The sequence below is a fragment of the Notamacropus eugenii genome, chromosome 3, assembly GCF_028372415.1.
Source record: "Notamacropus eugenii isolate mMacEug1 chromosome 3, mMacEug1.pri_v2, whole genome shotgun sequence".
Lineage (NCBI taxonomy): Eukaryota > Metazoa > Chordata > Mammalia > Diprotodontia > Macropodidae > Notamacropus > Notamacropus eugenii.
In genome coordinates, this window is record NC_092874.1 from 449,261,959 (window position 1) to 449,274,854 (window position 12,896).

Below are 12,896 nucleotides of genomic sequence, written 5' to 3' on the forward strand. Positions count from 1 at the left end.
CTACAATGTTCCAGGAACTGTGCTAAGTGCTAGGGATGGAGAAAGAGGCAAAAAGAGTCCTTCCCTCAAAGAGCTTCTAGTTTATTTTTTAAAGGTTGTATCCTCCCCATGGGACATAAGCATTGAGTGGGGCAAGAACTATTTTTCATTTTGACTATTTATATGTTTGCTTGATTTTTGCCCTTCTTTGCATCCTTGGTACTGAACAAAGTTCCTGACACATAGTAAGCACTTAATTAAATGTGTACTGAACTGAATGTGAGGGAAAACCTGACAATTAAAGCCACATACAGAGTCTGCTCACAACATAACATTAAATGATAGGTCATCGAATGATCCTGGAGACACAGATGGGTAAGAAACCTTGATCACTAACTATTCATTTCTGATAAATTACTACATAAGCCTCTGGTATTATTTCTTCTTAGAAATTACTATGATATTTTGAAAAGAATGGTAGCAAAAACTCATTTTTCACAGTTGTAATAGCCAAGTCAATAAGCAATTATTAAGCACCTACTATGTGCCAGGCACTGTGATAAATTCTGGGAACACAAAGAAAAGCAAAAGAGACAGCCTCTGTTCTCAAGGACCTCATAGCATAATGGGGGAAACAACATAGAAATGACTATTCGCAAACAAGATATATATATATGATAAATTAGAGATAATTTTAGAAAGACTTTGTCATTAAAATGGACAGCCAGGTGGCACCCTAAATCAGGAAGACTCATCTTCCTGAGTTCAAATCTGGCCTCAGACACTTAGTAGCTGCATGACCCTAAGCAAGGCACTTCACTCTATTTATCTCAGTTTCCTCATCTGTAAAATGAGCCAGAGAAGGAAATGTCAAGCTGCTCCAATATCTTTGCCAAGAAAACCTCCAATGGGGTCCCAAAGAGTAGGATGCAATTGAATACTAGCATTAAAAAGGATAAGTAACATCTCCACGTAGAAAGTAGGATTTTAGCTGAGACTTGACAGAAGGCAAGGAAGCCAGGAGATGGAGAAAACGTCAGACATGGAAGACAGGCAGAGGAAATGCCAATATCACTGATCCTACAATACATGGAGAAAAGGAAGGTAGGAAGAGGCCAGATCACAGAGGGCTTTCAAGCTAAGAGAGAAGGATTTTACGAAGGGAAGGGAAGGGAGGGGAAGGGAAGGGAAGGGAAGGGAAGGGAAGGGAAGGGAAGGGAAGGGAAGGGAAGGGAAGGGAAGGGAAGGGAAGGTTAAATGCTATTTAACCAAAACATATTACTTCATTGGCTGCGTCCAAAGAATATATGTCAATTTCTACACCCTGAATCCGTCACTTCTCTGTCAAGAGGTGGATAGATTATTTCATCATCAATCTTCTGAAATCCAATTTAAGGTCATTGTTTCAGAGCTAGAAAAATCGTAGAAACTCAATCATCTAGTGCAATCTGTCCTTAACCAAGATCCCCTTTATAGCATCAGATAAAAGTGGTCAACTTGAAGACTCCCAGTTAATGAGAGAACATTACTACTATACAAGGCAATCCATTCCATTCCTGACTAGTTTTAATTATTAATAATGTTTTCAGGATGTAGCACCAGTCCCTCCCACAGATTGCCCACATACAATTACCATGTTGTTAAAAGTCAATGGATTCTTGAATTGTTCCAGTTTGACTAGATGAATGGAGGCAACATTTTTTTCCATTGGCTAAATAGTCAGAACTTCCAGTCTCTTTAAAACAGTCTGACTTAGCACCTGGTGAGAACTCTTTGTGGTTTTTGTATCTTAGACAGATGATGACTCCCTCAGTCACATTATGCACAAAGGGAGGAGAATCTTAGACCCTCTCTCTTCACCCTTCCCTTCATTCGTCTCAATGTCATGCAGCCCTTATGAAACTAGACCTAAATCTGTATCCTCTTCTTCCATTCTCTTCTTTCATAGGCATCAGGAGTACAGTCTCTGATCCAGCCCAGGAGCTCAAACCATGAGTCTGGGAGTCCATGAACATAGGATGGATGTTGCAGTCAGCCCAAAAGTGAGGCTCTGAGAAATAAGAGCTCTCAGACTCTAGACCAGAAAAACTGGCATTGATGCTAGCTAATTTTGGACATGTGTTTGGAGGGACCAATGCTATGTAGGAACTAATCTATTAACCTATATGAGCCTATTGCCCTCTCCTCCCAGATCAAGGAGATATTGGAAAAATTATTCTCCCTAGGTGTTGGAGAAAGTTTTTTCTATTTTGATTGTTGTTATATCTTTGAAACAAATATATATTTATATATACATAAATGTATACGTATACACAAATATATACACATATATATTTAATATTAAGTAGTTTAATAGAAATAAATTGTTAGTTACCAGGTCCCTAAAATGGAAAAAACATAGCCAGTGGAAATTTCAGCAAATGACAGACAGAAGAGATGCATTGTTCAAATTCACACTGTATATTTCCATTGGGCTGGAACTAATTGCCATATTTTTCATAATTACAACTTTAAGTAGTATGAATTCAAGTACATAGGACCACTTCGGAGGATTTATTATTTGAACTCATTGAGACCTAACTATAATGTGTAAAACCTAGAACCAATTTGGTAATTATATTGCAGTCAATTTAAACGTACCGTGCACCTTTCCATTGCCTCTTGGGTCAACTCCAGTTGTATTTCATCAAAGACATGATGTTGCCTGATTGACAGCCTTGTGGCATGAATAGGAGAATCCTAGTGTGTGAAAAATGAGCTTTTACAGTAGCAAGCAGCTTGGAATGATAGGTGTGTCAGCAGACAGGCACATAGTAAGTACTTAATAAGGCTTGATTATATTGTTTCATATCATAAATGCTCAATCTTAGTGTTTTCCCTCTAAAAATTAACTCTGACTTGTCCATGTATATTTTATCTGTACATTGTTATTTGCATATTGTCTCCCCCAATAGACTATGAGCTCCTTGAGAGTGGAGATGGCTTTGTTATGAGGGTGATTTGTTTTATTTTGTTTTTTTTTTGGGGGGGGAGTTACCTTTCTTTGTAATCTAAACCCTTAGCACAGCAGTGGCACATTATACCACTTAATAAATGCTTGTTGACTTGACACAACTTGACCTAGTTCTACTGTTTCATTTTACAAAAGAGAAACCAAATACATGATATCCTATGTAATTTCCCAAATTCAATTTCAGCCAATCTCTTCCTCCGTTCAAATGTACTAATAGACATTGTTGAGAACATTTGTTATTGAAAAAGAGAGAGAGAGAATACCTAGTCATAAATGTACAGCTGAATCTTCCATCTCGAGCTAAAAGAGAATGTAAGGGTCATGTAGGTCAAATCTCCTCATTTTACAGATAAGGAAACTGAGTCCCAGACAGGTTAATGGAGTTGCCTCCCAAAAACATAGAACCAATAAAAGGCCCCCTCAGGATTTGAACTCAGGTTCCATAACTCCAAACTCTGGACTTTTTTTCCCATTGTACCACATCATTTCCTCAGTAGTAAGGCTGATCATGGAGTGAGAATACAGAATGAGTGGATGACCCTCATGCTACAATAGGATCTAAAAAGTAGTCGAAGAACCAAAGGGTGCCCACTTGTAGATCCTCGTTGAGAATTTACAGATGTCTGTGGACAAAAATGAGAAGGCAGGGAGGGGGGTGCATCTATAGAGCTGGAAAGAGCGCCCTCCTCAGTCAGTGAGATAATGGATCCATCATGGTATCAAAGTATGAAAAGTTGCAAAATTTCAACAGCATGTCTGACCCTGAAATCTTTCACAAAGATGTTGAACTTCAAACATTTCTTTAAAAAAAAAGAAAAGAAAAAGACACCAGCCCTAGAGAGATTAAGAAATTCAGAAAGTGGATGTCTTCTCTGGCTGGGGAAATGTACTTGGCTCCAGTAAAGGAAAAGCTATTTAAACTTAAGGGACTAAGAATGAAAAAAGTGTTCTCATTCCTACTGGCCTGATTATGCCTTCTCTATGGATTCAGAATACAATAATTCACCTTAGGTCACTTACAAGTAGTTCCCATATCATTAGAAGGTGATTGTTAATACAGGGATGAAGAAGGAATACCAAGTAGGGTTGATACTTAATAGCTGAGTAGTGCCTTGGTGATGAGCACTTGCAAATCAAGATTTTTAAAAAATGGATTAAGACAAGGATCCTAGGACTCATCTGGCTGACCCTGAGTGAAAACGAGAGCTGTGGACGCTATGTGAATTGTTAGCACAGGAGAAAAGATTTTATTTAAGAACTGTCTCTTCACAGCTGTGCCAAAAGGATTTCTTTCAAACTGCAAAAAAGGGGAGAATTCAGCCAAAGCCCAGGCTCTTCATCATGTCCCGAATGGAAGAATCATAAAACATGGATTGAGGGAAGCCCCCACTAGGGGCCCCAACTTGTGAACTAACTGTGAACTTCACGGATAGCCTAAGAGAGCAGAGAGAAATCTCAAGTGCATTTCTGAACAATGATATGTGTTAAGTAAGCAATTTAGAGAATAATGTGGAGCTTCTAAGGAGCCCAACTGTTGTTCCGCCCCCCATTTATAGCAATCACATGGGGTTAAAATCCAATCCATAAAATGAAACTTTGCAAAGCATGTAATGTTCAATTCGTCATCCAAAGAACGCCATACCTGGTACCCTGAGGAACCCCTCTCTCTGAGAAGTAGCCCTGCAGGCCCTTCTGAAGCATAGCTGCCCTAATGGTAGTGACTTAACTTAGCATTTCAGAGGGTGAAGACACCTCTTGCTGGTTATTTAGAAAGCTGCAACTAAATTAGGAGAAGCAATGACAATGATTAGAGAGACTTGGAATCAGGATGACCAGAGTTTAAATCTCACCATAGAAATTCTATCTGAATGGACAAGTCACCTTAGTCTTAGTTTGTTCTTCTACAAAATGGGGGAAGGAGTGTAATCTCAAAGAACTGTTATGCAGATCAAGCACATATTTGTAACTATGTGCCATATAAAAATGAGAGGAGGTGGAGAGGGAGAGAAGAAGAAGGAGGAGAAGGAGGAGGAGGAAGAGGAGGAGGAGGAGAAGAAGGAAAAGGAGAAGGAGGAAGAGGAAAAGAAGGATATAGCTGCAATGGAGAGATTTCTAGCAGAGTGGTCAAAGAAAGTGAATATGGACAGAATTGAGGAGGTGGGTGGTAGAAAACTGTATTGTCTATGGAACAGGGTCTTCCTGACTCTAGGCCCAGCATTCTATCCACAGCACCCACTGGTTGCCTGATAATAATAGTAATAATAGTTAACATTTATATAGGGCCTATGATGGGCTACACTGCACTAAACACTTTATAAATGTCTCATTCAACTTTCACAACAATTCTGAGAAGAAGGTGCTATTTGTTTTTTGCTTCATTTTTACAGTTGGGGAAACTGAGGTAAGCAGAGGTTAAGTGACTTGACTGGAGACACATAGTTTGTATCTGAGGTCACATTTGAACTTAGTTCTTCCCGATTCAGATGTGTCAGCTCTATCTACTGCACCACCTAGTTGCTCTTATATTATATTTTCCAATTTATAGCACTAACTTTACTTCTAGCTCTTTGTTATTGCAAAGAGCACAGGTAAAAATAGTTTTATATACATAGGACCTTTCCCTATGGCATTGACCTCCTTGGGTTATCTGCCTAGGCATGATATTGCTGAGTCAAAGCATATGCACACTTCATTGCCTTTTTTAGTATAAATCCAAATTGTTTCTCAAAATGGGGGAACCGATTCACAGCTCCATCAGTGTGTGAGTGTCTTAGATCATTAACATTCAGGGACAGTAAGTAGATTGGCCCTCTCCTTTGGATATAAGGACCAGGTCTCCATAATGAAGCCTTGATCTAACCTCACTAATACAGTTTTGTAGATGCTACTCTCCCAAGAACACACAAGCAACACCCATGGTCCTACCCTCGCGGCTCGGTGCCTGAACCTTCTTTCCCTTCCCCAAGATGGCAAATTCAAATAAATTTTGAAAAGCAGGATTTTTCCCAAGGCTGCAATCCTACAGAAGTCCACGGTTCCTATCTCTCATACTCAAGAAGTATAGATCTATGTTCTTGCCACAAAATTCCCATCTAATTTTTAAACCTGCCAGCGGTCAATTCCCCTGGTATAAACTCAGCCTGCCCGCTCTCCCTGCCCCTTGGAGGGAGAGGGGCAGGGAATTGCCTGCAGACAAACAACAGATATCTGCTTTCAAGTTCTGTGCGCCGTGTGCTTCTTCTGGCTCACAATCCCACGTCCCCACCTGCTAGGCTGTGAAAACATGCTGAATACCAACTTTCTGCCCAAGCACTGTGGGAGGTTTCCCTTTCTCTTCTTTTCTGATGAAGATACTAAACAGCATCAATGTGCCAGATAGTTGTTTAGAATCTCTAAGTATTAAATGGTGCGCATGACCACAAATACACAAAGTATAGACTGTATGTATACTTTATGTCTGGAAGGCCATGATAACAAGAAGAAAAAAAATTATAATTATATAAATTACATATTTATAAATATGTAAATTATATCAGTATAATTATTATCAATTATTATCAATTTGTTTAGTGTTTCCAAGGTTGAAAAGTTCATATGTATATTTATATATACACATACATACACACACATTAGTTTATTTGATCCATACAACAACCATGTATTATTTTTATCCCCATTGAACAGTTGAGAAAACTGAAGTCAAATGATTTACCCAAGATCACACAATGAGTAAGTTGCTGAGACAGAAAATAAACTCAGGCCCTGAATCCAAGCCCCATGCTCTCAATTCATTGAGCCACCCAGCTGCCATAACTAGGGTGGAGTGGAGCAAACAGAAGTTTACTCCAAGTTGCTAAAATGTAAAGTGTTTATTGGAAGCATCTTATGCCAGGGGTGGGGACCTGTAGCCTCGAGACCACGTGTGGCCCTCTAGGTCCTCAAGTGCAACCCTTTGACTGAATCCAAACTTCACATAACAAATCTTTGGAAACTCAGGAACCAAGAAGTCAAAGTTCTGAGAAAGTAACATCAGAAGTTTGATCACTGGATGATTTTCATTCACAGAAACTCATGAGGACCATCTACCAAGCATGTTAGGAGCTGAAATCTACATCATTGATTATCAGAAATGCTCCAACCCCTAGGAGGTGTGAGGAACTCTTTCTACACCAATGTCTAGTTGCCTATCTGATTCCAACTGTGCTTTGCACTTTATTTAAAACCATTTAACCACTTCCAAAGCAACCAATAGTATGATTGCCTAGCCCTCAACTTTCCATCTTTTGTAGACCAACTTGAGAGACTTTGTCAAATATTTGGCTAACATTATATCTATATAAACGATATCTTTAGCAGTAGGTAGAAAGAGAAAGCATTTATTATTTACTGTGTGCTAAACCTAAGGAACACAACCAAGTCCATGTCTTCTAAGAGTTTATATTTTAATGCGGGAGAGAAGATGGGAGAGAGAAAACATTTAAAGAATATCTGGAAAGGAGTGGATGGTATGGAAATGGTCGGAAAGTGCCATGGAAGCCTGATTCCAAGCAAAAATAAGGTAAAACAAGGAAGTTGAACTAGGTAGTCCTTGAAGTCCCTTCCAACTCCAAAATCTATGGTTCTCTGACTTTAGATGTCTGTGTAACCTTTGGCAAGTCCCTTCATCTTCCTAGGTCTTAGTTTCCTCATCTGTCAAATGGGGTGGGGGGTCTCTCAGGTCCCATCTGGGTCTAAATCTATGGACCTATAATGATTGTTTAATCTGAGGCAAGCCAGATTCCCTAATTAGAGTGAAAGAGGTGCTCCCAGCTTATCTCACCATGGGCCTCTTTTTCCAGCATTTCCGTTTGTGGCATCCTCTACCTTCAGAGGTGACTGGTAGGGATACAAAGAACCCAATGTGTGGGTTTGTCTTTGACATTTTTCCAGGAAAGAACTTCATTGGGATGGTGCAAAGTGAAGGAAACAACAAAAAGAAAGAGAGGTAGGAAAAGCAGAGGGAAGGTAGAAAGAAATAAGAAAAGGAGTGAGGCTCAGTCATTGTAACTGGAAGAAAAGGGGATGCATCCTCAGCAGAAGAAATCTTTAAAGGATAATACTTGAAGGGCTCAAAATATGGCCCTGGAAGGAAGCTGTGTACAACTTTGCTATGTTACTTTCTTTCAAGCATTTGATTTTCTGTTAGTAAGCCTCTGTGGATGGGCTCCAGGGGAGGTGCACTGCATGGGTGGGCAGGGAAAGATGTGCCAAACACCTTTTTATGTCATTGAATCATGTCTTTAGAATTGAAAGAAGCCAGCCAGTTCAAAGCCATCTTGCATATCAGGAAACAACCTCAGAGACATCAACTGACTTGCCAAAAGTTACACAGGGAATAAGTGGCAAAGCTGGGATTTAAACCTATGTCCTCTGTACCAATCCAAATGCTTTTTCTCCTCGACACTGTACTTCCAAAAATGATATCCGTGGGTAATTATAAATTTAAAATACCCTCTTTTGCTTCATGATCATCCTAATCTATCTCTACTTCTCAGATTCAAGGTCTGTCAAGTCAACCTTCAGGAAAATAGTTAAAAATGATATTTTAAAAAATAACCTGTTTTCTCATTGGATAGGATAATTGAAAAAGGCTGTTGAAATCTCTCTTTTTTTTTTTTTTTGCCATGAGCAGATTATGCATATCTACGGTTATAATATGGTCTAATTACTTAATTATGATGAGCAAATACTTTTCTCCCTGTTATTCCTTTCAAAAGTGTTCAGTTTAATATACATTTCACAAAAAATATTGATTCAATGAATATGAAATGTATGTAGTGTTTTTCAATTATGCTAAGAAATTGGCCTTTGAAACTCAGAATTATGGACAGGCAGCCAAGATCCAATTTAATCTGCACAAAGGGATATATCTGAAGTAGTTGACTATCATATCGTTTCATTTTGGGGGGAAGGAGGAGGGTTAGGTGTGGGAAAAGTCAATAGCAGATCCTGGAAATGTAATATTATCTCTTGCCGCCTCCCAGTGGCCAAGCCATGCAGAGTTTTTAATCACAGCCAAATGCCAGGAAAAAGCATGTTTGTTGTTCTAGCAATTTCAAAAAAGAAAAGCCTGGTTTCTTGAACCAAAATCAAATTCTTTTTCAAAGGAGAAAAGTCAGCCCATTTCAGGTGAACATTCTTTGCTTTTATGGCTGTAAGAAGCTGTTTTTTGTTGTAGCTACTGCTTTCTCTGCCTTTGAACCAAAGTGGTTTCAGGAGACAGCAAGAGAGAAACTTATCAGGCTGAAATTGACTTATCAGTGAGCTGCTGGGAAGTCATTACTGAATCCTGTTTCCCCAGAATTCATCATTTATTATGGTCCTCATTGCTGGGAATAGTTAATCTTCTGCCCACTTGTACATGAAGAAGTCACATGTTGGAGGAATAACTATCTACTCGCTGATGAGAGGCAAGGCAGTAAGGACAGTAGATTGAGAGACGTAAGATCTGGGTTTATAGCCTACCTCACTGTCAGAATCACAAGCAACCCAAAACGGAGAGAGCACATTGGACAGTGCTTGTAGTCCACTGGCAGTCAGAATTAACATTCAGTGATCCAAGTCAAAGCCGTTCCCCTTAGAATTATCTTTCCAATAGTGTCCTTTGTATGCTCTAGTGCAGCTAGGTAACCCAATGGATAGAGCACCAGAACTGACGTCAAGAGGACCTGAGTTCAAATTCGACCTTAGACACTTGAAACTTCCTAGCTGTGTGACACTGAGCAAGTCACTTACCCCCAAGTGTCTCCTAAAATAAAATATAGACTCTTCTGCTATCAGGGTGATCATCTCATTTTCAAAGGTCCAAGGTCTCTTTTTTATTTTTCTGTTCTATCCCCTAACCTATTTTGCCCAAGATGCACTTCATTGTCCTTGTCTAAGGTGCAAGAATCTCTAGTTCCAACTCAGTTAGCTATGTGGTCTTTACCAATTCAGGCCTCATTTTTTTCTCTGTAAAATGAAGGGATTGGATTAGATCATACATAAAATCTGTCACAGATTGAAAAGACTCTCAACTAAATGCCTAATAAGCTTCTAAGCACTGAAGACAGAGACAAAAAATGAAACTGTCTCTTCCTTCAATTCCCTCCTTTGATAAATTACTTTGAGAGAGATAGCACATATATAAATGAATTGTATGAAAATATTAACAAAAGAAATACAAACATACTTGAAGAAAGAGGATGCTAGCAGAGGAGGGGAATGGAAAAGTCTGTAGAAGGTGTCCCTTGAGAAGAGATTTGAAGGAAAATAAAGGAATCAGCTCTAGGCATGGGGGACAGCCAATACCAGTGCTGGTGATGGTCAAATGAAGTGAGGAAAAGAAAAAAAAAGGCCAATTTGACTAGTATACTAGACCATAGAGTGTGGAAATGGGTATGCCATATTATTAGTTCAGAAGGGTAGGTTGGGGCTAGGATATTCACATGAAGAACATCAATTCTGCACCAGACACATCTTTTGTCTTGGTGATCTGTGTGCTTACTTAGTAGATTTTAATATCTGGGCAAAGTGATCCCATCAGCCTCTAGCTTTGAGCTAAAGAGTAGGACATACTTACTTTCTCCCTCTTTTTACCTGCTCCCCTTCCAATTTCTTGGGGAATATCACTCTCTGATAGTATTTTTCTCACTTGCTCTCTTACTTTGCTCTCCTCCCCTCTCATTGAGTCCTTCCTACAATGAAGATGCCAATGCCTTTTATCCTAGGGTCTCACCTACAGCACCATTTCTATATGATCAAGCACACAAGGAAATATAGGTCAAAGTGATGAGCACTTATAGCTAAAGCAAACACTCAATACAGTAACAGTCATCAAAGTCAGATTTCTGGTTATCTCAGAGCCCAAATTTCTTACCCAATGCTTGGGGTATTTTTACTGCATTCAATATGCAGAATTATCTTTTTTATTAACTATGATATAAACACTTCAAGACAAGAGTTTATTCTTGAAGGACCAACTCTCCTCTGGTATCACAATAATTGGAGATAGGACAGGTGTACTCTTATTTGGATTTTCTTAATTCACTCCAAGGCTTACAGCATCTTGAGGAAAAATAAGTTAATTATGTATTGAGTATGCTGTCATTATACCACTAAGCTAAACTTTGGAATCTGAGGTGAGATTTTCGCAGCCACAATCAAGTGTGCCCATTGCTCTCCCTGAACTGGGTATGTAAATATGGGCTATTGATACAGGAAGGGTAATTACCTCTTATGTTTACACTGGACTTCAAACTTTTCAAAGCACTTTTATGTTATCTCAGTTTTTCCTCAAAGAAGCCTGGGAGGTAAATGAGACAAGACTTATTATCTCCATTTCACAAATAGGGAAACTGGGACAAAGAGAGGTTAAGTAATTTGCCAAAGGTGTGGGGCTCTTCAGTGGTAGGGCTAGTAGGCATCCTGAGTCTTAACCGGATATTCTCACTGTTGGATCCCATTTTTGTTTTGTGATAAAATTATATTTCTCCTAGTCAGAGAATTATACCTAATAAACTTAGGAAGTCCAACTGATTTGGTTATCCTGGATCACAGGGGGAAAGTTGTAGTTCCTTGATGGGAGGAAATGGGACATATTTAACTTTTTAACATTTCTCTAGTCTAGTTGCTAGAGTAAATTTTTTTAAAAATCTGTTTTTTTAATCAAAGGTTCAAAGGATCCTTGAGACTAAAACTAGAAGAGACCTTAGAAATCATTTAGTCCAATTCCCTCATTTAAAAAATAAAGTTATTGATAACTTTTGGTTTTACATCACTTTCATAGCCACATGTATTCATCTTGCCTACCCAGAAAACCATCCCTTATAACAAAGAGAAAAAAAATTATCATTTTACAGATGAGGAAACTGGAGCCTAAGTGATTTAAGACACAAGGTCCTCCAGAAAATAGCAAAGGTGGTATTCCTCCCCAGATCCACCATGTTGTGCCACAGGGCACTGGAAATCAGCCCCTATAGGTCATCCAATGACAAGATGAAGATCCAGGTTGGGCTCCCAGTCCATGAAGAGGAACTTGGTCCAATGCAACTTAACAGCTGCTACACTTTGGTTTGAGGGGTAACAGCTTTCAATAGGATTTAATTACCTTGATCCAAAAATCACTTTAAAGCAGATGATGTGCTTTGTCAGTGTTAGAAGGTTTGTGGAACAGTGGAGATACCCTGATGTAACTTGACTGTGACTGAAATGTTTATGCTATCTGACCGAGAAATTGTACGGCTAGGCATATGACACAAGAAAATCAATGATAAAAAAGTGCCCATATCCAACAAAATGTTTATTCTAGCACTTTTGTAGTAGATTCCCTTTGACTGGGGAATGACTGACCAAATAGTGGCATAGGAAAATAATGGAGGTAGGGGATATGACTATTCCCATTTCACAGTTGAGAAAGCCAAGGCACACAGCAGTTAAGGGACTTGACCTTGTAACACAGTTATTAAGTATCAGAGGTCAGATTTGAAGTTCTATGTTCCTGACTCCAGGCCTATCACTCTAATCATGTCAACTCTTCAAGTTGATCAGGGGAGCCATTGATCAATCCTCTCCTCTACACTGGATGATGGATCTAGAATTCCAATGGGCTTCTGAAATCATCAATTCCACTCCCATTTCACAGATAATAAAACTGAAACCCAGAGAATGTATTGTGTCTTTAACTTTAGGGAAAATGTTAAGAATTAAACTTTCAACTTTCAGAAAATTTTTTTGGTGAATTTGTAGGTTTTTACTGATCTAGAAATTTTGCTAAGCAGCTTTCCAGGCCAACAAAATAATAAGTTTATATCCCCTCAAAAAGACCAACCCTGAATATTCACTGGGAAATGGGATCAGTTGTACGCCTCAAATTCTTGCCTGAACT